We start from the raw sequence: 22,174 nt of genomic DNA, 5'->3' as shown, positions 1-22,174 counted from the left end.
ACCCCAGTCCCTCACTGGGGGATTCTAGGCAGGTCCTCTACCACTGAGCTACACTCCAGCCCCTCACTGGAGGATTCTAGGCAGGTCCTCTACCACTGAGCTACACTCCAGCCCCTCACTGGGGATTCTAGGCAGGGGTTCTACCACTGAGCCACACCCCAGCCCCTCACTGGGGGGTTCTAGGCAGGTCCTCTACCACTGAACCATGCTCCCAGTTCCCTTCCATATTTTATTTTGAGACAAAAATCTTACTACTTTGCCCAGGCTGGCCTTGAGCTTGAGATCCCCCTGCCTCAGCTCTCCAAGATGATGGGATGAGAGGCTTGCACCACCATACCAGGCTGCGGATTTGCTTTTTGTCCCTTGCTTCCTCATTCTGCTGCCTCTTCTGTCTGTAAATACTATCCCGGATCGCAGAGCAGAGTTCTGTGATCTTCTTCTGGTCCAGACTGCTAAGCGATTGGGAATCAGCGTTTGCTAGTAGAAACTCTATTCAGCTCAACCCCAAGTTTTTCTTTCATCATAGTCCCACAAACATTTTTGAAGAGCATGTGCTGTGGAGGCCTAGGATTGGGTCTCTCCTGTGCTAGCAGCCAGCTGTGCTGCAGGAAGGACTGACCTTCCCTCCCAGGGCCTTAACCTTCTCTAAAAAGTATGGAGTCTTATTTCTCTGGGCTGGGGCTCAGCCAAAGCAAAGGGCGCCAGAGTAGGTAGTCACAGCTGCCAAGCGTTATGCTTTCATCAAGATCTGGTGCATTTCCCATCATTCACTGCAGAGGCCACGTGCCCAGGATCTCACTGCTGCTTGCAAACTGGCCCCTCTTAGCCACACTGACACCTCTCCATCCTACCTCACCCCAATCCTGCCAGCATTTCCTGAGCTCAGAGCTCTCTTCATTAGCTCACTCACTGCCTGGCCTCTCTCCTTCGGCTTTGGGGATGTTTGATTCCCCTCCCATGTTTCCCATGGACTTCGGCTGTCCCAGGCAATCCCAAGTGCATCCTGCTCTGCCCACTCATTTTTTTCTACAGAGCTTGGGATGGGACCAAAGCCCTCATTCATGCCAAGCAACGGCTTTGCTTCCAATTCACATTCCTAATTCCCACCTGCTCATTCTGGCACCATGCCTCTGTTACATCCTAGGACTGCAGCTCTTCCTTCTCCAAGAAGCCCGCCCTGTTTGCTTCCCAGGCATCCCCACACTTGCACTTTTCTCTCCACTGTACCTTTTCAGAACGCTGTCCTGTGAGGTCCTCCAGAGTGAGGACAGATCCTTCTGAGTGAGGCTAGGTCCTCCTTTGATGCCTAATTCCACACCTGAAGTTGGATAACCAATATGGCTATAATCAGGATAATAATAATAACTGCCCATTTGAGAGCCTCACAATATGCAGGATCAAGTGGTATTCTTATCATCCCAGTATTGGGAGGTGGAGGCAGAAGGATCAGGAGTTCAAATCCATCCTCATCTACATTGAGAACTGAAGACCAGCCTGGTCTGCATGAGACTCTGTCTCAAACAGACAAATAAAATAAATAGATAATGCCACCCAGGAGTGGGGGTTTGGCTATAGCCTGATGACCAAAGTGGAAGAGGTAAATAAGAAATACGCTACTTATAGCCAGGCATTTGCTATCAAGGGCGGCTAGACACATTGCAAAGATGACCAGTTCCATCTCCTTTGTAGAGATGAGACATGCAGGTGCTGGCACAAAGTGTCAGTGAAGAAGAGGAAGGTGAAGGCTGTGGACAGAGAAAGTGAAAGTAGATTCCACTGAGACTGCCCCACCCCCTCAGGTCTCAGCTTCCACAGGGTAGCTGGGTGCCAACACCGTAAAGTCACCTGCTTGCTTCTTCAGCTTCTTCGCAGTCCCATCTGGCAGCGATTGGCTGTCCTGTCCCTACATGCACCCTTCCATTTGTAGATTCTCCAAATTTCTTCCTTAAAAATATGCAATTTAATAACCGTACTTAGGTTTTTTTTTTTTAAAGAGCCCATGGTATTTGTAACAACTGCTATAACTCTATTATAATACAAGAAAATTTCATTATGATATGAGTGCATTTTAAGTCCCCCTACTCCCAGCAGCATAATGTAAGGATCATTCCGCATGTTGGTGAGAAAGAACCAAGAACAGTCTGGGGAGTGGATGGGAACACTGTTTCTTGTCATAGACCTAATGGAGCTGCTGTGGTATTTGTGTTTCTTTCAGGCCCGCTGCTGTACACCAATGAAATATTATGTTTTTTCCCTCAGTGCACCTACACCCGTCATCTTTACAGTCAATGAATTCCCCTTCAAGTCCTGCCATGTGAAGTGTTTGCCATTTCTCGGCCCCTTTCCCTCCCAGTCATTTACCTGGTTCTTGGCAATTGAGGGTCAGCGCTGAGTCTCGCTAATGTCCTGTGTAATAGAAATGAGCGCACCCATGTTACTCACGCGGGAGCCCAGCGAACAGGGCTGTGGACGTGCAAAGGGCAGATTGGAAGCCTGGCTTTATATTTTTTTAATCCTCTTTGTTTTCTGGATCTCTACACTCTAGCATAATCTCTCTTTGCATTTAAATCCCGCCTACTGAGAATGTACTTGGGATAAGTCTGGGAGGGAAAGGCAGGGGCTGGGCTCATTTTTAAGAGGGCTCCTGGAGGTCCCTGCTTGCCTCTCTGATAATTTTATTCTTCAAGTCAGCCAGATTCAGCTGGTTTCAGGGTGAGCTGATGATGTGCAGGAGAATACCCTCACAGGAAGAGGGAGTCTCCAGGCTTCCTGGGAGGTGGGACTTGTTGGGTGTTGAATCTCATGGTCCTTCAGAGCTCTCTTTATCATGCCCCAGTCTGTATCCAAGACCTGTTCTAGCATGGCAAAGCTCACACCTCTAGGTATCAGTCGAGAAGAGGCTGACCCCTGTGGACTGTTCTAGAGCAGGCCACGCTGCCCTGTGCCTATTTTTCCAGGGAGAATCATCCAGCATTATTCCCTCCTCTATTGTTTAGATGTGGTCCTGCAAACTTAAAAAGAAAAAGTGAAGCAGCCAGATGTGGTGGTGGAAGACATCCATAATCCAGCACTTAGGAGACTGAGGCAGGAGGATTACAAGTTTGGGGTTAGCCTGGGATACCTCAGAGACCATGTCAAAAAAGAAAAGAAAAAGAAAAGCTGAACCTTACGATTTCTAAATGTTGACAAACTGAAGTGAAAAATAATAGCTGCATGGCAAACGGTGCTGGGGTGCAGAGGCGGCCGCATGCCGCTCGCGCTCGCTGTCTGACCCCTGCTGCCTCCTGAACTTGCCAGGCGGTCTTCTTAGTCATGGCTCCGGAGAAGGGACTAGAGCTGAAACCGTGTCAGGTTGGCTTCCCTTGATGCATCGTCATGGGTTTGGGGCCAGTCTGAGGCTGGGCAGTGTGACATGTCCCAGTGGCTAAGGAGTGGCCTTCAGGCCTTAAACAGCAGAGCCCTCAAAGGTGAGCACGTCCACCTTCCTCACCCTCCAGCCGTGGGAGTGCCAGGCATTCCGCAAGCCGTGGCTTCCCACACCCATATCCATGCCTATCTGAGAGCCTCTTGGTGGGGTGTTGGGGGGAGAAGCGTGGCTGAGATCTGGGCAGAAGATAGGAAAGTTCCATGTGTTAGTCAGTTCTCTGTCATGGTGACAATGTGCCTGGGGGAAGTGACTTCAGGGACGACATCAGCTGGCTCCATTGCTGTAAGGCCTGAGGCAGTATCCAGCTCTATAGCAGAATGGGTGTGACTGAGCAAAGCCACTTACCTCCTGACAGCCAGGAAGCAGGGAGGGAGACAGGAAAGAGGCTGGGCAGTATACACCCCTCAGTGCACATTTCTAGTGGACCACTTCCTCCACTGTGACCTCACCTCCTTCCTCCTGCACCTCCTTCAATGTCATTAATATGTGAATCCCCCAACCTGTCCACCCATAGTTGACATCAGAGACCTTAGGACCCAACAAAGTCCATCAGCTAACAGCTGAGCCTGTAACATAGGAACTTTGGGGGGGCATTTTATATTTAATAACTTTCAGAAAGGGGGACTTGAGGGATGCTATTCAGGAGATATTCTGACTTGATGCAGCTGGGGGCGGGGCTTGGTTTGGCTTGTTTCTGAGGATGTGACCTGGACTCTCAGTGCTGCATTCTGAAATTCATAATGAGAGGAGCTGGGGCTTACTTAGTTCCTTCTTATTCCATCTGTCTCTCAGCCTCTGTATCAGCAGATGTCGGATTACACCTGCTTCTTTCCCGGAGCATCTGACGACTTTCTGGTATTAGGGGGAGAGAGAGGGGGCGAGGATCTTGTCCTCCTTGTTCCTGGCAAGCTGGCCACTATTGTGAAGTTGCCTATGTCCATGTGCAGGAGAGGGGATGGGGATTTGGCATTCAATGTCCTGAGAAGAATTCAGTGAGCAGACATCAGTTTACTCAAGGAACTTTAGGTGGTGAAGAAGCTTTTCAAAGACCATAGTGGGTTAGCTCCATGGGTGCTACCTCCTCAGCACCATCTTGGAGATAGCTTTGTGTTACCACTCAAGGGTCACAGGAGCTGATCTAGACAAGAACCCCTGTGCACAGCAGGACTGAGGCTGAGAGCACCTGGGTGTAGGGTGCCGAGGGATGGTGGTGGCTACAGAGGCATGTGTGGAGGCTGGCAAGGCAGAGCAGGCATGAGGAGTGTGAGCAAAGCTGAGCTTGCAGTCAGCTCTGTCCCAAGCTGCTCATGTTCCAGCAGAGTCCCCCTGGGGCCAGAGCCTGTAGGTCTGTCCCATTTCCATGGCCCCTGCTTCCAAAGGTGACGTCAGCAGCTGCATAGTGGGCTGTGCTGATTGGCTTCCCAGGATTCTGTGTGGTGTCAACCTGCAGTGGCTGATGACTGTGTAGGGACTGAGCTTAATGGCTTTGTCCTGAACATTGAGCAGCGCCACTGTGGCTCATCTTCACATTCTAAGCTCCCAGCGCAATCAGGGCTGGCCTTGCCGAGTAGGCCTTCATGTGGAGAGCCCTGTGTGCCAAGTGCTAACTAGGACACTAAGTGACAGTGGCACAGAGCCTGCTGCTCTGGTCTAAGGCTATTTCTTGGGACTCAGTGGGGTTCTTTTAAAATGGCCCTCACCTTTGTCTGCTCAACAGCTGCTTCCTGTCCATGGTGTCTTCTGCTTCTTGTCCATGGCATCTTCTGCTTCCTGTCCATGGCATCCTCTGCTTCCTGTCCATGGCATCCTCTGCTTCCTGTCCATGGTGTCCTGTTTCCTGTCCATAGTGTCCTGTTTCCTGTCCATGACATACTCTGCTTCCTGTCCATGGCATCCTCTGCTTCCTGTCCATGGCATCCTCTGCTTCCTGTCCATGGTGTCCTGTTTCCTGTCCATGGCATCCTCTGCTTCCTGTCCATGGCATCCTCTGCTTCCTGTCCATGGTGTCTTGTTTCCTGTCCAAGGTGTCCTCTGCTGGAGGTTCCTCTGTGACATCCAAGCCCCCCTCTCTCCAGTATACTCTTAGAACTTTGTGGATTCTGCTTAACAGGACCAGGTGTGACTCTCATTCTGATCTTCTCAGGTCTCAGCAGAGCCTGGCTTCTGCTTTATTTCTATCTATCTATTTTTATCTCAGGTGCTTTATTTCTACCTGAATAGTAGTTGTAGACAGCAGGGAAGGGACAATTCTCACAGAAGTCCTTCCTGTGGTTAGTCCTGGTCTGTGGGTCAATACCTTCCTTTGTCATTGCAAAGTCTGCCAGCATGAACTCAAGTGGACAAGGTTCTGTGTCCCCAACCTCTGCACTACCTACTGGTAAGCATCAAACAAAATTTATCTGGGAATTCTAAGTGTGTGTGTGTGTGATACTCTGTTTTCCACAGCTATAACAAAATACATAAGGATGGTACTTTGTAGCATGCTCTGAGTGATAACTCAGTTTCCTTGATCCCACTCAGAGGCAGCTCCCTAGTGATTTAACCAACTCTCATTAGGCCCTATCTTCTTATCATCAGCACATTGGGGGCCAAGCTTCCTGCACTCAAATCTTTGGGGAGTACACTAAGATCCTACACAATCCACAGCAGCAGGATTAGGGGGATGTGGTAGCTTGAGGGATAAATGTCTCTCATAGGCTCGAGTATTTAAACACTTGGTCCCCAGTTGGTGACACTGTTTGGGGAGGTTATGGAACCTTTAGGAGGTGGAGCCTTACTGCAGGAATTCCATCACTAGGGACGACTTTGAGGGTTTATGGCCTCCCTCCATTTCCTCTTCACTCTCTTTTGCTTCCCTTATGTGGTTGAAAATGTGATGATCAGCCAGCTTCCTGCTCCTGCTGCCTGTTGCCACGCCCTCCCACCATCAGTAGACTCTGTTCTCTGGAAATACATGCCAAGATAAACTCTTTCTTTTCTTTTCTTCTCTTCTCTTTTCTTTTCTTTTCTTTTGGTTTTGGCTTTTGGTTGTGGTATTTTATCACAGCAACCGAAAGGTGACAGGCCCAGGCTCTCATGCTCCATCCCTTTCCCACTCACTCTCACTATCCATACCTGTTCTTTTCCATCGAAGCAGAGGCCTTTGTAGCTCTCGCCTCCCTGACAGTGCAGGTCTGTGATCTGACCCTTGAGGAGGACTCAAGGTTCAGGTGATGCTGGAGGGAGCCGGACAGAAGTGAAGGGGAACGGCCCTCAGACTCAGGTTAACTTCTGAGGAAGCTGCATAGGCCATTTGCCATCTGTCCTTGGAGGATGACGTGTCACATGCCTGGCTGGCCTGGCCTGACCCCTTGTTCTGTGCTTCTTGCAGACTGGAAATGTCTCTTGACACTCTGGAGGCTCTGGTCAGTTGAGCGAGGCCATGCTAGTGGCTTGTGTCTCTGCTTCATCTCACAGATGGGAGTGAGCGGCCTTTCATGTCCAGCTCAAGTTGAACAGAACACTCCATTCTTGGACTGTCTTCTGCTGAATTGTCTTCCACGCTAAGGTGGAAGCCTCCCAAATAGGAAGACCACATTGTCCCAGCATGAGAGGACACACTGGCTGCTATTATTCTTTACAGAAACCCCAGGCAGCTTTTCAAGGGGCTCTTCTGAGGAGCATGGGATTTTGTGTCTCTCAGTGTCAGCTTCAGTCAGCGACTTAGCTAGCATAGGCCTGTGGTTTGGCCCCACTGTGGCCTTGAGACTTCTAGCAAACTGGGTTAGGATGTGTGCTTTGGGGATTCAGGACAGTGGAGCCTTGTTTGTTTCTGGAGTGAGTATGTTTCTTTCCCTCTGTGATGTTGGTTGTTTGAGGCTGGCTTTCTGGGATGTAAGATGAATCTTTATCCATTGTACCTCACCGGCTCCTGTTGTTCCATCATGGTGAGAAAACGCCTGGCCACCATGATTATGGAATGAGACGGTGTTTTTGTGCTTTGAGAAGAATAGGGCTGCCCACCATCAGGATGCATTATTTTGGGTTCATGGCCATGAGACTAGTGTACTCATGAGTTCTCATCACACTTGGTTCAGAACCATCTATCCATTTATCCACCCACCCATCTATCATTCACCCTTTAATCCATTCATCTTTGTAGCCACCTGTGCATGCATGTATCCATCCATATATGTTCACTCACCCATTCATCATCTATCCATACATATGCATCATCCATCATTCGATGCATGTATGCATTTATCTTTATCCATCATCCATGTATGCACCCATTTATTCAGTCACCCACCTATCCATCTATCTATCCATGCATCCATCCATCCATGCATGAATCCATCCATCATGCATGTATCTACTCGTCTCTTCATCCACCAGTCCATGTCCTCATACATTCATATATCCTTCCCTCCATGCATCTATCCATGCATACATTCATCCACCCACCCACTCATCCAAGACAATGCCTTAAGCACAACTACAAAGGGTCTATTAGAGGAAGATATCTTTCCACCCAGTCTCTGGAAAAGACCAGATGGGTTCTCATATGCCATTAGCATGCTACTTCAATGGCCTTTGAAGGAATATGAAGCATCACTAAGACAAGTCCAGCTCAGAGAAGTCAGCAGCTGGACCACAGAAGGAAAAGGGGGTTGACCTTCTGGGCTCACCTCTCCAAAGAGAGCTTCCGAGTTCACTGTGGAAACTTTGCCCAACTTAATGAGAGCAGCAAACAAAGTTGTGGTGCTGAGTGACTGCTATGCATTGTTTAGTCTCTTTCATTAATTCCTGCTGCCATTCGGGATGCGGGGATGAACAATAGCAGAGGCCTGTACAGATCAATACCAGATTGCTGATACTGCCTATCTGTTCTTGGAACAGATTAGTTGATAAATGGCATGGGCCATATGTTTTGACAGGTGTGCACCGTACTGCCTGGACCACGCTGGTTTTGTGGAGCTCCATCCCAGGAAACCAAGAAAGCAGATAGAATATTTCCTTTTGGTCCAAACCCCATAGAAAAATGGTTGATTTTGTGCTATAGACAATAGACTTCTAGCAAGAGATGCAGCTATGAAGAGGGAGGATAGGATGGACTGGGCCCTGTGGGCTGGGTTTCAGGTGTGGATCTGGGCGTCGTCAGGGGAGAGCAAGAGGAGGTTGATTTTGAAATCAGAAAACTGGGTGACTGATTTACAGGAGGCAAAGCTTCTGGAATCCTGATTACTGGAGCCACGGGGGGAGTCTGGAAGGCACAGAGCAGCAGAGAATAGAGATAGCATGGATGGGGCTTTGTGCAAGGAGTGAGAGATATCCAGGGTAGATGTGCAAGGCTGGTGGTCCCAGGGCCTCTCCAATTCCCAAATATTTTTAGGGTGGTAGATGTTTGTGACTGCATTAAGCCATCTCTCTTTTTATTGTTTTGCTGTCTGCCTGTCTGAGATGCCCTGCGAAGTGGTCACACATGTAGCCAGGACCACTAGATACTATGTCCTATAATTTTTTAAATTTATTTTTATTTTTTTTTGAGACAGGGTTCTCTGTGTAGCCTTGGCTGTCCTGTAACTCACTCTGTAGACCAGGTTGGCCTTGAACTCACAGAGATCCGCTTGCTTGCCTCTGCCTCTCAAGTGCTGGGATTAAAGGTATGTGCCACCACCACGAGGCAATGTCCTATTTAGCGTTGAGCTTTAGTGTTGGCCAGGTTTCAGTTGATGTATGTCCCTCCCTTCTCATTCTTCATGGACTCTGGCAGCCAGCATGGGGTTAGCCACCCATGTGATGGTGCACGAAAAGCAAGAAGAAGGCATTGAAGGGGCTTCTGGGATCAACAACCAGGGCAGGGTAAGCAGTGGCAACCAGAAGGTCAGATCTGCTCCTGGCCCCCATGACTGTGGCCTGTGGAAGTAGTGAGTGCTCAGAGCACCCCGGGAACGCAATATTCTGTGTTTTGGGGGGACATTATGGAGACCAAAGCCTGTCCACGGAGTGACAAAAATTGAACCTTCCAGCTTTCTTGTGAAGTAAGTTGAGGCTTCTTAACCCACTTCACAGAAGGGAAACTGAGGCTACAGAAGAGATGTGACTACCCTGCAGCCACCTAAAATGACAGTAGGTAAGCATGCCGTGGTTCACCTCATAGAGAGGTTCTGGGACCCTCAGCCATTGCAGCTCTTCTCCCTGCCCTGAAGTCTGTGCCCCTTTCTCCACCCAAAGAAGGGACCGTGCATGCTTCTGCAGCCACCCAGACTCCCATGTGGAACTTTTCCCCAAGAATTCATTGCTGGACGAGAGGCAATTACAAGGGGAATGGTGACCCTGGACTCCGAGAATGTGGAGTTGTGATATATGGGATGTCAGCCCTTATAGTTTAGACTTGGCTTTTAAAAAATCTCTAACACCCTCCTAAGAAATGATTTGACATCTTTAAGCTCAACACCGGGCACAAATAAAGCTTATGGCAAAATTAACATAAATCATTAGCATTAATCATGCAGGGTTATTGATAACCCTCTGCACGCATGTATCACAATCCAGGCCAGGAATCTGGCTGGGTGATATTTCTTCCAGCTGTCCTGGCCAACTCCAGCACACATGGTGGCTGGGTGGCTTTCCTTTCCAATTTTCCTCCTTAGCTTGACCTGTCAGAGATGCCCCTGAGTCCGTCCCTGCCTGCTAACTTCACTGTCTGTCACTCCTTTGCATCTCTTGTCTTGAGAAGCCAGATTTCTGGTTTGTGTCAGAATCCATCTAAGTCTGTGACTGTCACCCACCATGTGACTCCTGGAAGCAAAATTGCTGGGTGACAACTAGCGATGGGTGGCCTGTATTGATCAATCTCAATATGGTAGGCTTCATTTGTACTTACACACTCCTCTCTGAAGCCACAGACTGTCCCCCTATCTGCATGGGGATGATGGCATGCTCTTAATTTACTAGGAGCTAAGGGGCTTCACTCGTCCTGGGTGCTGGGGTGAGGCAGAGCCACCGTAAAAGGAGACTAAGGCAAAGGGCTGAGCTCCAGTATTATCCATGGCATCTCAAGGTGGAGTTCTTTATTCTCCTTTCTTTTTATTTTTTAAAAATCTTTAAAAATTATTTACTTATTTTATTTTTATGCATATGAGTGTTTTGTCTCTGTGTGTTTATTTACCACATGCATGCAGTTTCTGTAGAGGCCAGAAGAGGGTATTGGATCCCCAGGAACTGGAGTTGCATCATGTGCTGCTGGGGACTGAGAAGGGCCTTCTGGAAGACCAGTAAGTGCTTTTAACTACTGAGATGCCACTCTAGCTTCTATATTTTCTTTTTGAAGTAAGGTCTCCCTATACAGCCCAGGCTGACCTTGAACTCATAATCCTTCTGGTTCAGCCTTTGGAGTACTTGAATTTTAAGTATCAATACTCCCAGCCCTTAGAGCAGTGGTTCTCAACCTGGGGGTCGAGCAACCCTTTCACAGGGGTCTCCCAGGACTATTGGAAAACACAGATATTTACATTACAATTCACAACAGTAGCAAAATTACAGTTATGAAGTAGTAATGAAAATAATTTTATGCTTGGGGCCACCACAGCATGAGGAATTGTATTAAAGGGTTGTACAAAGCATCAGGAAGGTTGAGAACCACTGCCTGAGAGGTAGAATTTTTACAAGCAGAACATGTCCTTCCTTTGTTGAAAAGTAAAGATATGATGTTGTACATCTGTCAGTCCAGGACCTGAGAGGTGAAAATCGGAGAACCAGGAGTTTGAGGTCATTCTCAGCTACACAGAACCCTCAAGGCCAGCCTGGACTACAATACACACACACACACACACACACACACACGAGAGAGAGAGAGAGAGAGAGAGAGAGAGAGAGAGAGAGAGAGAGAGAGAGAGAGAGAGAGATTCCATTAAACTGAATCTCTATAGGTCTCTCTGACTACAATGTACCCGTGGTTGCATTAATTAGGTCAAAGATGCATAGGCCGGAAGCTACCTGAGGGATGATCAGGGAAGATTCATAGACATTAGAACACACACAATGTCTTTGTCAAGGTTACCATGGCTACAGTGAAATATCATGGCCAAAAGCAACTTGGGAGAAAATGGTTTATTTGGCTTACACGTCCTGAATCACAGTCCACTGAGGAAGCCAAGGCAGAACTCAAATAGGGCAGAAACCTGGAGGCAGGAGCTGATGCTGAGGCCATGGAGGGGTGCTGCTTACTGGCTTGCTCCCCATGACTTGCTCAGCCTGCTTTTTTATAGAACCCATAACCACCAGCCCAGGAATGCCACCACCCACCATGGGCTGAGGCCTCCCCCATCAATCTCTAAATAAGAAAATGCCTTACAATTCTGCTGCAGGCTGATCTTATGGAGACATTTTGTCGACTGAGGCTCTCTCCTCTCAGATGATGATGAGTCTAGCTTGTGTCAAGTTGACATAAAACTAGCCAGCACACAGGGAATCATGATTGCTGGATTTCCACTGAAGACCATCTGGGGCAGGAATAAAGAGCCCAGAGCATCCCAAAGGTAGGAGCGTTAAGGTTGTAGACACATACCCAGATCAAGAGAGCACTTGAGATTTTCAGCCTTGGCTGGAGGTGAAGTGCTGTAGAGGGAGGTGAGGAGTGAGTTCTCCATCAACAGAAGCATCCAACACAGACCTCAAGGCCACTGTGGGGGAAGGCTGGAGAGGAAGAGAGACTTTAGAAGACCTGTCAGGGGAGGTGACATTTAAGGTCCCTTCTGCCCATGTGGGCTTTGCAATCTGCTTCAGGTGCTCTAGACTGAACGCTTGCCAGGTAGAAGCCATAGTTTATTTTCCCCCAACTTTGGCTTGGCCAGATCTGCAGCCTCAGTGGGGTGTGTCCTCCTACTGCTTCATTTTGTAAATCTCCCTACAACACTGATGGTTCTTTATAACAGATCAAATTCATTTCACAAGGCCCCACACCTAGATGAAGAGCTGCAGGCAATCGATGGCTGCTGAGAGGGGGAGAATCAGTTCTTGGAGAAGAGCCCCCCACAGGTTATCCAATCCAGTGCTAAGCAGTCATCACTCCAACACATGTACATAGTAGCAACACTAAGAGGACTCACTGGGACACACATACACACACACACACACACACACAAACACACACTCACACACAGAGGCTTGTGTGTATCAGTAATAATTACAGAAGAGGAGGTCATGAAGTTGAGAGAGGTTGCAGAGGTCAAGAATTGGGTGGGTGGAGAAGGAGGCATGAAAATGTTGTAAGGACCGTACTCATGTATAAAATAAACAAAAGTAATTTTTTCAGGTAGTAAAATGCAGTCCCTTTGTGGAGAGGAAGTGGAAGGCAGAGTAAACATTTTCATTCTTCCCACACCTGGATCTGTTGTGCCTGACTCATCAGTGATAACCAGAGGCAGGTATCATCGCTAAGTAGCCTAGCATGGTGTGGATTTTGACAACTAAAAAAAGGAGGTTGGTAAGTGACAGGGGGTGCAGGAATGGGTGTGTTTGGGAACAATGAGGTTGTTATCAGTTCTGGCCTAGCTTTTCTCTGTCTCTAGTCATCTTTCTAGGAATCGCAAGGTTTGTTGTGTTTTAGGATTCAAGGTTCTAAACGATACTTCAACTATTCTGGAAGTATTATAGGTCAGGGAAAGCACTCAATGCAAGAATTTTAGCTTTTGTAAGCCACAGTTCTAAGTCAAGTCTGCTTCAGGTGAAGCTTGATCCAGCAGAGTAAAAGACCTTAGGCCCCATCGCCGGCTTTGTCCTTGGCTTCCTCAGGCTATACATTACCTCTTTCAAGAGCCTCCCAGCCCTCTGTTTATGAGTATCTATGCTTCTTGTGATTGTAATTTTGATATGCTCACAGCTGTTAGTGCTTGGCCAGGATTGGGTCATTGATACCTGGGGTCTGGTTAAAGTCATGTATCAGTTGATGGATAACCATTAACATCCAACTCCAAATGGCACCTGTGATGTCAGCCCCATGACTGGCGGGGAGGGGGAGAGATTCATCAAAGGAAATTCAGAATCCCCATTACCAAAAGTGAGCTGCAGGATAGAAATACCCAACACTTTTGATGGAAAGACACTTTCCTGAGAACATGGCTTCACCCTAGGAACTTCCTTAGATTTCCTGGAGGATCCTGAGTCTTTACTGTGTGCGGGAGTGAGGGATTGGGTGGGCATGTCATGGTGTCATGCCATGTCACCAATCACATGTCTTGTACCATAGCTGTAGGAGTGAAACAAGAGTCCAATGTCCATGCATGTGTGTGTGGAGGCCAGAGGCAGATGCTGGGTTTCTTCCACAATTATGTTCTACCTTACTTTTAGAGAGAGGGTCTGTTCTGTGAGCTGGGAGCTCACGCATTTGGCAAGACTGTCTGGTCAGAGAGCTTCTGTCCCCACCTCACCAGTGCTGGGGTTACAGATGTGTGCCACCATGCCTGTTTTTACCTAGGTCCTGAGGATCTGAACTCAGGCCCTCTCTTTGTGAGGCAAGCACTTTATCCACTGAGCCACTTCCCAGGCCCTGATTTTCTGTTTCTTTTGCTGTTATCATCCAACATATGGCAGAATCCACACCTCGAGGCGTCTTGACACTCAGGTCTAAAGGAAAGGTCACCAGCTGAGAAGAACTGTTTCCTGGTGCATGTGTGACATGGAAGCTGACAATGAACTTCCACTGTGGAAGTTCAGGACCTGCCAGTCAGGACACAGTCCTCTGCTAACCATAGCCCCATCCATCTCCATGCAGGCTTCTCTCTACTGCCCAGGTGGGTCCCAAATATGTGGTCCTCCTGCCTCAGCCTCCTGAGTGCTTGGATCACAGGCAGATACCACCACACCATGTTGAGGTTCTCCCTTGGAGCAGAGCTTGCCTTGTGGTAGACGGCAAAGCCTTCATCTTCTCCTCTCTTCCTCTCCCTTTCTCCTTCCTGTCCCTTCTCTCATCTCTCTCTTCCTCTGTGGTCGTTCTCTCCTGGAGGTTTCTGCGGGAATCTTGCTCATTAGCTGTGTCCCCACCCCCCACTGCCCAGGGACAGCCTCTGTAAGTGGTACCATCTGCAGATATGAATAGGTCCCTTAATTTTATGGTTTAAAATACATTTGTTGACCTCTGTGTAATTCCTATATTTTAGTCATTTTCGTGTCATGACTCAGGACTCATTCATTAAGCCCAGGGCTTCTCAAATGAAGGGCGGAGGTGGAAATCCTTCTTAAAGATGACAAGTCATACTGTTCAGTCTCTGTCACAGCCTGGTGCCCGTGTGCCTGCCGGTGGCGAAGGGTCTCTCTGGCTAAGGGTGGCTCTTCTTCATGAAGGCCACCATTTAATATGTCATTCTGGACAAATCTGGTCCAATAGATCTGAGCTGTCCCCACGCTGCCCTCGGTTCTGCTTTGTCGACGGATGTCTCAGGGAAGACACACCTGTTTTTTAGTGGGAGGTGACGGGGGCAGGCTGAGGGCAAGGTGAAGCTCAGATTCTGGGTTTGGGGCATGCTGGTGTATGACTCTCCCCATGGCAGCTTATCTTCTGGGCTTGCTTGCCATCTTGGTTGCTCCCACGACTCATCTTAATGCCTTTTCATAGCAAATTAAGTTTTGGATACAATGATTTGTGCTGTGCACCCAGTCTCAGCTTCGTGAGCAGCCTTGAACAGTCTTCCCCCCTCCCCAACATCCTGGAAATGACGTTTCCATTTGGGAAATTGAAAACATGCCCCCCCCAATAAATCACCCAATAACTCTTTCGAAGTTTGAGATTTGGGAATGACCTACAGAGAGCAGTGTTCTGTCTTGATTGTCAGCATGGAGGCAGTGGTCGTGGCTGTGGTTGTTGTTGGGACTCATGAGCCTCCACCCCCGACTGAGGAGCTAGTGACAGTTGATGGCTTCTAGGGCAGGGAGATTTAGTTTTTTTAAGTGTGTGTGGCCCCTGGTAGGTCAACCTTGTTCAAATGGAGAACCTTATATCCTTGACTGTATGGATAGCACAAACTGGAGCAGGTGAGTTATAAATTTAAAAAAAAAAAAAAAAGGAAAGAGGTGAAGGAGAAGGTGGGTATGGGTGTGGGAGGAGTTAAAAGGAGGAGTTGAGGGTGAACATAATAAGATACATTTGATGAAATTCTCCTAGAATTTCTAAAAATATTAAAAACAATATGGATCTGATGGCTCCATATGGTTGTATACTGCAGTTGCATTTCGAAGGCAGTCACCAAATTCACCACCTCACCAGCAAGTTGTACCCAGTTCCAGCCTTGAAGAACTTAATAGAAGCTCCCAGGGATGGGTGTGGTGGGGCTCAAAGCAATCCCAGCACATCAGAGGGTGAGGCAGGAGGATTGCAAGTTTGGGGCTAACCTGACCCTGGTAGTGTGGGCTAGTGATTAGAACATGGCTTTGTGAGATGCAGACCCAGCAGGAGTCCTTATCCAAAGCTCAGTGGTGTTGGGCATAGTGGCACAAATCTGGAATGTTAGCATTCTGGAGGCTAGTTGAAGAGGATCATGAGTTCAAGGCCAGCCTTAGCTCCACAGAGAGATCTTGTCTAGAAAAAAAATCAAAGGGTAGAAATGAAGGAAAGACTGGTAGAAAAATCATTTACAATGGAGCCGGTAGGTTAGGAACCCACACTGTAGGGACTGAAAGAGAAACCGAGGCCTGATGATTGGGGGCAAACATCCTGGAACTGCCTTGAGAGGGCTAGCAATGAGAGCAGGAGGGAGGGTGACCCACCATGCCACTCCCCCAACCTCTTCCTGGGCTGCCATTGGCAGAAGCCAATGCAGAGCCCAGGGCATGGCATGAGCGTGAGAACAGCTTCCCTCAGAGGGAATCCAGAGAGGCTCAGGAAAAAGCCTGCAGCTCAGCCTGGCCAACGGTATCTCAGTCTCCTTGTTGGATGAATGTCACCAATCACAGTTCTTGCTCCACAGCTGTAGGAGTGAAACAAGAGTGGGCAGATTTCAAGACGAGCTGTGGGCAAGGCCCCTGCTTAGGGAAGGGCACATGCTGGGCAGGCACGAGGCCCTAGTGGGGTCTTCAGATGGGGCAATGTACTGGTTACCTTTCCTCTTGCTGAGACAAAAATCCCCAGTAGAAGCAACTTAAAGGATGTATTTTGGTGCACAGTTCAGGGGCTTAGACCACCACAGAGAAGAAGGCATGGTGACAGGAGGTTGAGGCAGCTGTTGAGATCCGGATGCATCCATCATTCTGCCAGGAAGCAGAGAGGCCAGAAGTGGCATGTGCTCTAACCCTCAAGCCCCCTCCCTCAAAGGACCCAACCTCTACCAGCCAGGCTTCCCACCCTAAGGGCTCTGCAACCTCTCCCACACACCACCATCCCTGCCTGGCTGCTCAGCCTCAGCCCCCAGGCCTACAGGGAGTGAAGATGTCACTGCACTGGGAGGCTGAGCGTCCTTAGCTGGGTGTGCACATGTCTACCTTGGAGCCTGGGGAGCCAAGGTCCCCAAAGCAGTGCAAAAGGAGCTGCTGGGGATGTTTGGGAAACAAGTTGGACCCTTTATTTATGCTTCTTTGAAAACAGCTGATGTGTTTTGATGATTTCTGAAGAGTTTAAAAACAATATACTTAATTGCTATGAGTAATTTCAGAGCTCATTAATGTAATAAATCTCTAGAGGGAAATATTCTTAGTTAACGATCAACGTAAAAGCGGAGAGGCTAGAACAGCAGGCGGGGACTCCAGCTCGTCCTAGGATAGAGCAGGAACTGTGGGTGTGGCAAAGGACAGGGCCTGTCTGTCCATGGCACATACCTGCAACTGAGGTTGGGCAGGGACATCAGTGTCACTTGGATACAAGATTACTAGAATAATCATCCAGAGGTTTTTGTGGTTTGGAGGACCGTGGACTCCAGCTTGTGAGTCAGAGGGAAGCTCCTACAAGCTGGCTCTGAAGCCCAAACTTATCCCTAAGCCAAAATAAACTAAGTCCTGAAGTTCCTAATGCACCCCTCCCTTGATCTGCCTCATGTCAATCAAAGGCATCTACCCAGTCCTTAGTTCTCTGTTGTGGGAAGACAGCTGTCATAACAATGTAAGGGAGGAAGGGCTCAAGTTTTCAGAACTCGGTGTTTAGTCACGTGGCTCCGTGAGTGAGTGTGGTTAGGCAGGGAGCACAGAATGAAGCAAAACAACCCATTTTATAGTGAGCAGGAAGCAGAGAGGGGCCTGGGGACATTCCCTCCTAGGGTACATTCCCAAGTAACCTACTTCCTTCAATCAAGCCTGCAACTTGTACCTTCCACCCAACAATGAGGTTTACTTCAGCTTACAGTCCATCATCTTGGGCAAGTTCAGGCTGTAGGAAGGTGAAGCAGCTGCTCACACCACATCCACAGCCAAGAGCAGAGAGTGAGGATTCTGCATGCTAGATCCCAGCTTGCTTTCTCACTTATACAGCTCTGATCCTGCCAGCAATGGAACTGGGGTTTCCCACCTCAATTAACTAGTATGCTCAAGAAAATTCCTCACAGACATGTCCAAAGGACAACCTAATCTAGACAAGCCCTCACTGAGATTACCTTCCCAGGTGATAGTAGATTGGGTCACACTCCTGTACATGCACAGCTGGGGGTCTTGCATCGTCTGTCGTTAGGGGGCGCTGGCGATTACGTACACTCAGCGTCACGCAATCTGTGCCTTAAAAGCCGGATGCAGACCCCACGCTCTCTCTGTTCTCTGCTCTCTGTTCTGCTCTGCTCCCCTCTTTTCCCACCCCACCATCTTTCTCTCTCACCAGACCTAGTCCCCCCACCCCACTTTTCCACCTAATAAAGCTCTGAATACTGATACTGGGTTCTGTCATGACCATGACCTTTCCACACCACAACCAATGCCGCCACCAGTGCCGATTATCATTCTTTCAATGAAGACCAATGATCACGAGATATGATGCTGTAGCTCCTCATTCCACCTGTCTGGAAACCCAGGTCTCTCAGCTCAGTAATGCTTCCTTAGATCCCAGTTTGGAGGAGTGACCCCTTTCCAGGATGGTGATCTGGGCAGACCACTGCAGCCCAAGTTAAGGGAAGACATGAGTTTGTTGCAGCAGAATGACAGGGACCCTGAAATCCCAATGCTATTGAAGCCATGCCATCCTAGGATCCTGATTTAAAGACAGCAGGTGGGCTGTCAGAGCTCTTGTCTTATTCCATCAGCATTTGTTGGGAAGTGGGGCTCCCTTAAAGGAAAATTCTTTTTGTGTGGTTGGGGACTCTTGTGTGTTGAGTGACTTCAGGTGGTAGAGGTGTGTGTATGTGTGTGTTGTGTCTGTGTGTGTACGTGTGTGACTCTGTGTGTTGTGTGTGTATGTGTGTCTGTGTCTATGTGTATGTGTAAGCATGCATGTGCTTCTAATTTAGAAATGGCTTCTTGAGGGTCTCCTTAAGAGCAAAAGAGGGTGGGCTGGCTTAGGTGCCATTGGGTTCCAGAAGCTTGGTGTTCTGTGACATTAGTCACAGTAGGTCTTGGTTTTGGAAGGCCAGTTTCATTTAAGGGTAGCCTGGATCAAGAATTTTACCTGCTAAGTCAAGAATGGTATAGCTGTATGGAGGCAGAGGGAGGAACCATGAGTTTGGTGCCAACCCAAGCTGTATAATATGATGAATTTGAGGCTAGCCTCGACTGCTCAGAGATACTCTGTCTTAAAAAATAAATAAATGTAATGATGCAGCAGCAGTGTGGCTGGTAGAAGTGTGTGTCCCTAGGCAACTCTCTGTCGCCATCATACTCTGCATGTTCTCCTGAGCTCAGAGTCATAGGGAACCTGGTGACATCACTTCTGTCTTTTAATAAAAGATTTTATTTTTATTTTATATGTGTGAGTGTCTGCCTACATGTATGTCTGTGTCCTATGTGTGTGCCTAGTGCCTGAAGACACCAGAAGAGGGCACTGGATCCCCTAGAACTGGGGTTACAGACAGCTGTGAACTGCCATGTGGGTGCCTGGAACGGATCCCAGGCTTCTGCAAGAACATCAAGCACTTGTAACTGCTGAACCATCTCTCCAGCCTGAACCTCCATCTTATTGTCTCTTTTTGGTGACCTCTGGTCCAGTGGCAGAAGTCTGACAGTGGGCGGTGTATTTCCACTTCATGAGCCGGGTAGCAATTGTTCGCAGGAAGGTGAGGGGCAAGACAGTGTGGGGAGACCCTTCAAGGTGGTCTTCTTCTGTTCCAGCATCTCTTAAAGCAGCAGACTCCCCATCCAGTGCAACAAGCAGGGTTGCCTTAGGATGCCTTCCCCACCAGCTATAAAACAACATTGAAAGCCGCCCAGGGAAAAGAGGAAGCCATGGAGCTGGAATGACCTTGGTGAGGGAGGTATCCTAGAAAAATTCTTAGAAAATTCCGTCCACGACTGTAGGTGCCTCATGGGCTGTCTGCCCTTTCACACCCATTCAATACTGCTTGGGAACCAAAGGAAAATAAGGGGGAGGGGTAATGCGTCTCCTCTTTAAATAAAGTCTAGAAGAAGCTTCCAGCTCAAGGCTGGTTAAAGCATGCTGTCCAGGTTTGCCCCAGACTTTGCCCTAGACTGGGAAGGGTTTTTTGAACCAGCTTATAGCAGTCATGTTGGTGTGGGTGTACAAAGGAAGTTGGGAAAATTCGGAGTGAAGGGTGTGTCTGTGCTTCATTCCGATTCTGCTAGGAGCCAACACGGCCCGTTAGCTGTGCTGAAGTCTCCTTGCGGGGAGCTATGTCACCGTAGTATATGAATTATCCATGTGACTGGGAAGCATGTTTCCTCGCTTTCTCTATTCGAAGCAAACTTATGTGTTTTTCCCCCTCTTGTAAGTCTAGGGAAAAAAAATCCTAACCTCTCAGACAGTGACATTACTGTCACCTGCTTAAAATAGTATGACGTTCTTCAAGTCTGAGAATACTCTCCAGGGCTCTCTGTTTTCCATGAAAGCATTTATTTCAGTCAAAATACTTCATGTTTTTCTCCATTCCGACATTTTACCAAAAAGGAGTGGCAAGACGATATAGCAACTTAAAACTACCATGCCAGCGCTAACAGAATGCATTCCTCGTTCCATGGAGGAGCCCTGTCTCCTTGGGTCATGTCAGAAGCCTGAGGGAAAGAATTGGCTTCTCAACAGCCCTGGGGGCTACCTGTGTCTGGAGGATCTGGTCTTGCCTGGGGACGGGGCTCGAGGAGATGGGAGGGTACTGTTGGGGAGTTGGATGTGGCTCCGAGGAGGTGGGTGGGGCTCTGAAGAGGCAGGTGGGACTCTCAGGAGCTGGATGGAGCCCCAGGGAGCTAGGAAGGGCTCCAAGGAACTGTGTGCAGCTCCAGGAGATGGGAGGGTACTGTCAGGAGCGGGGAGGGGCTCCAAGGAGCTGGATGGAGCCCCAGGGAGGTAGGAGGGCGTCCAAGGAGTACAAGGCTCAGAGGAGCTGAGAGAGGCATCTGGGAGCAGGGGGGGTCTTAAGCTGTAGGGAGGGTCTGTAGAGACTGAGAGGGACTCCAGGAAATGGGGTGGGGCCTAAGGAGCAGGGAAGAGTTTCTCAAGGCTGAGAAGTTTACCAAGGAGCTAGGAGCACATCTACAGTCACTGGTGGGCTCCAGGGGCTAGGAGGGAGCGACATTCCTCTCTGTCCATTGTCCTTGACTCGCTCTCACTGCCCAGTTACATCTGAGCTCCTTTTTCCCCGATCGAGGACAGAGTCGGGTTCCCCTTCCCAGCCCCCCTCCTGCCTTCCAGCCTCATGCACTGCCGGCCCTCATCACCCGCATGATGAACCTTTGAATATTCGGACGTGGGCTCCCGGGCTGCAGATGTCATGTCTTTCCGTCTGTTGTTAGTCGGGAGACAACACGGACTCCACTGGTTTACCTGTGTAGTCCCAGCGCGTCTCAGGTGCCGTGAGCACCGTGTCTGCTGTCAGATGTGGTTGGCGAGAGACGAGGACAGCATGACCACTGGGCCCCACGCGCAAGGCGCAGGTCAGCTCACCGCGAGGACAGCAGCGCGGTGGTGATGTGGCCATGACTACTTGTCAAGAGACTGGAAGGAGAAGTTGGAAAAGGGGGGAGGAAGTGGCAAGAGGGGGTGAGGAAGGGGGGCTGTAAGAGAAAGGTCCTGTCATCCCTGGATGACATTCTCACTGTTGCCCAGCATGTTCCATGAGCTGTGTCCACCCCCAACCCCTCCCCCCCACCCCAGGGATGGATTTCTAGACCATTCTTCAGGCCCCTCACAGGTACCTGGACTAATTTGTTTGATTGGCGGTGCCCATCAGACATCTGCAATGCACATCACTGGTTTAATCAGGGGCACTGGAAAGTGTGGGCCAGCTTCCTTACGTCTTCACTGCTCTCAAGCACGCATGTATGCACCTGGGGTGGGTGACGTCCCAATGGGAAATAACTTTGGGCTGGAGCAAGCCACCTTTTGAAGCCTATAGGCCTGGGAGACTGCTGTGTCATAACAAGTTTGTGAGATTTTGGAAGGGAAACCACAGTAAGGGTGCCAGTTCTTAGGATCATAAATAATCATAATGAACAGGACTGCTGTATATTTATGTTGGTTTGTTTTCAGACACTTTTCATTTTATTTTGAATTTTTTCATATTGTGTTGACTTGAAACACTTCTGTCTATAGCGTGGCGTGCTCTGCAGAACACTGGAGAGCAGCACCATTCTGTATCTGTCCTCAGACACACACAATTACTGGGTGCGGGCAACTTCTAACTGCCTTCAGGGTCCCGG

The sequence above is a fragment of the Peromyscus leucopus genome, chromosome 1 (assembly GCF_004664715.2).
Source record: "Peromyscus leucopus breed LL Stock chromosome 1, UCI_PerLeu_2.1, whole genome shotgun sequence".
Classification (NCBI taxonomy): domain Eukaryota; kingdom Metazoa; phylum Chordata; class Mammalia; order Rodentia; family Cricetidae; genus Peromyscus; species Peromyscus leucopus.
Note: the sequence above shows the minus strand (reverse complement) of the source record.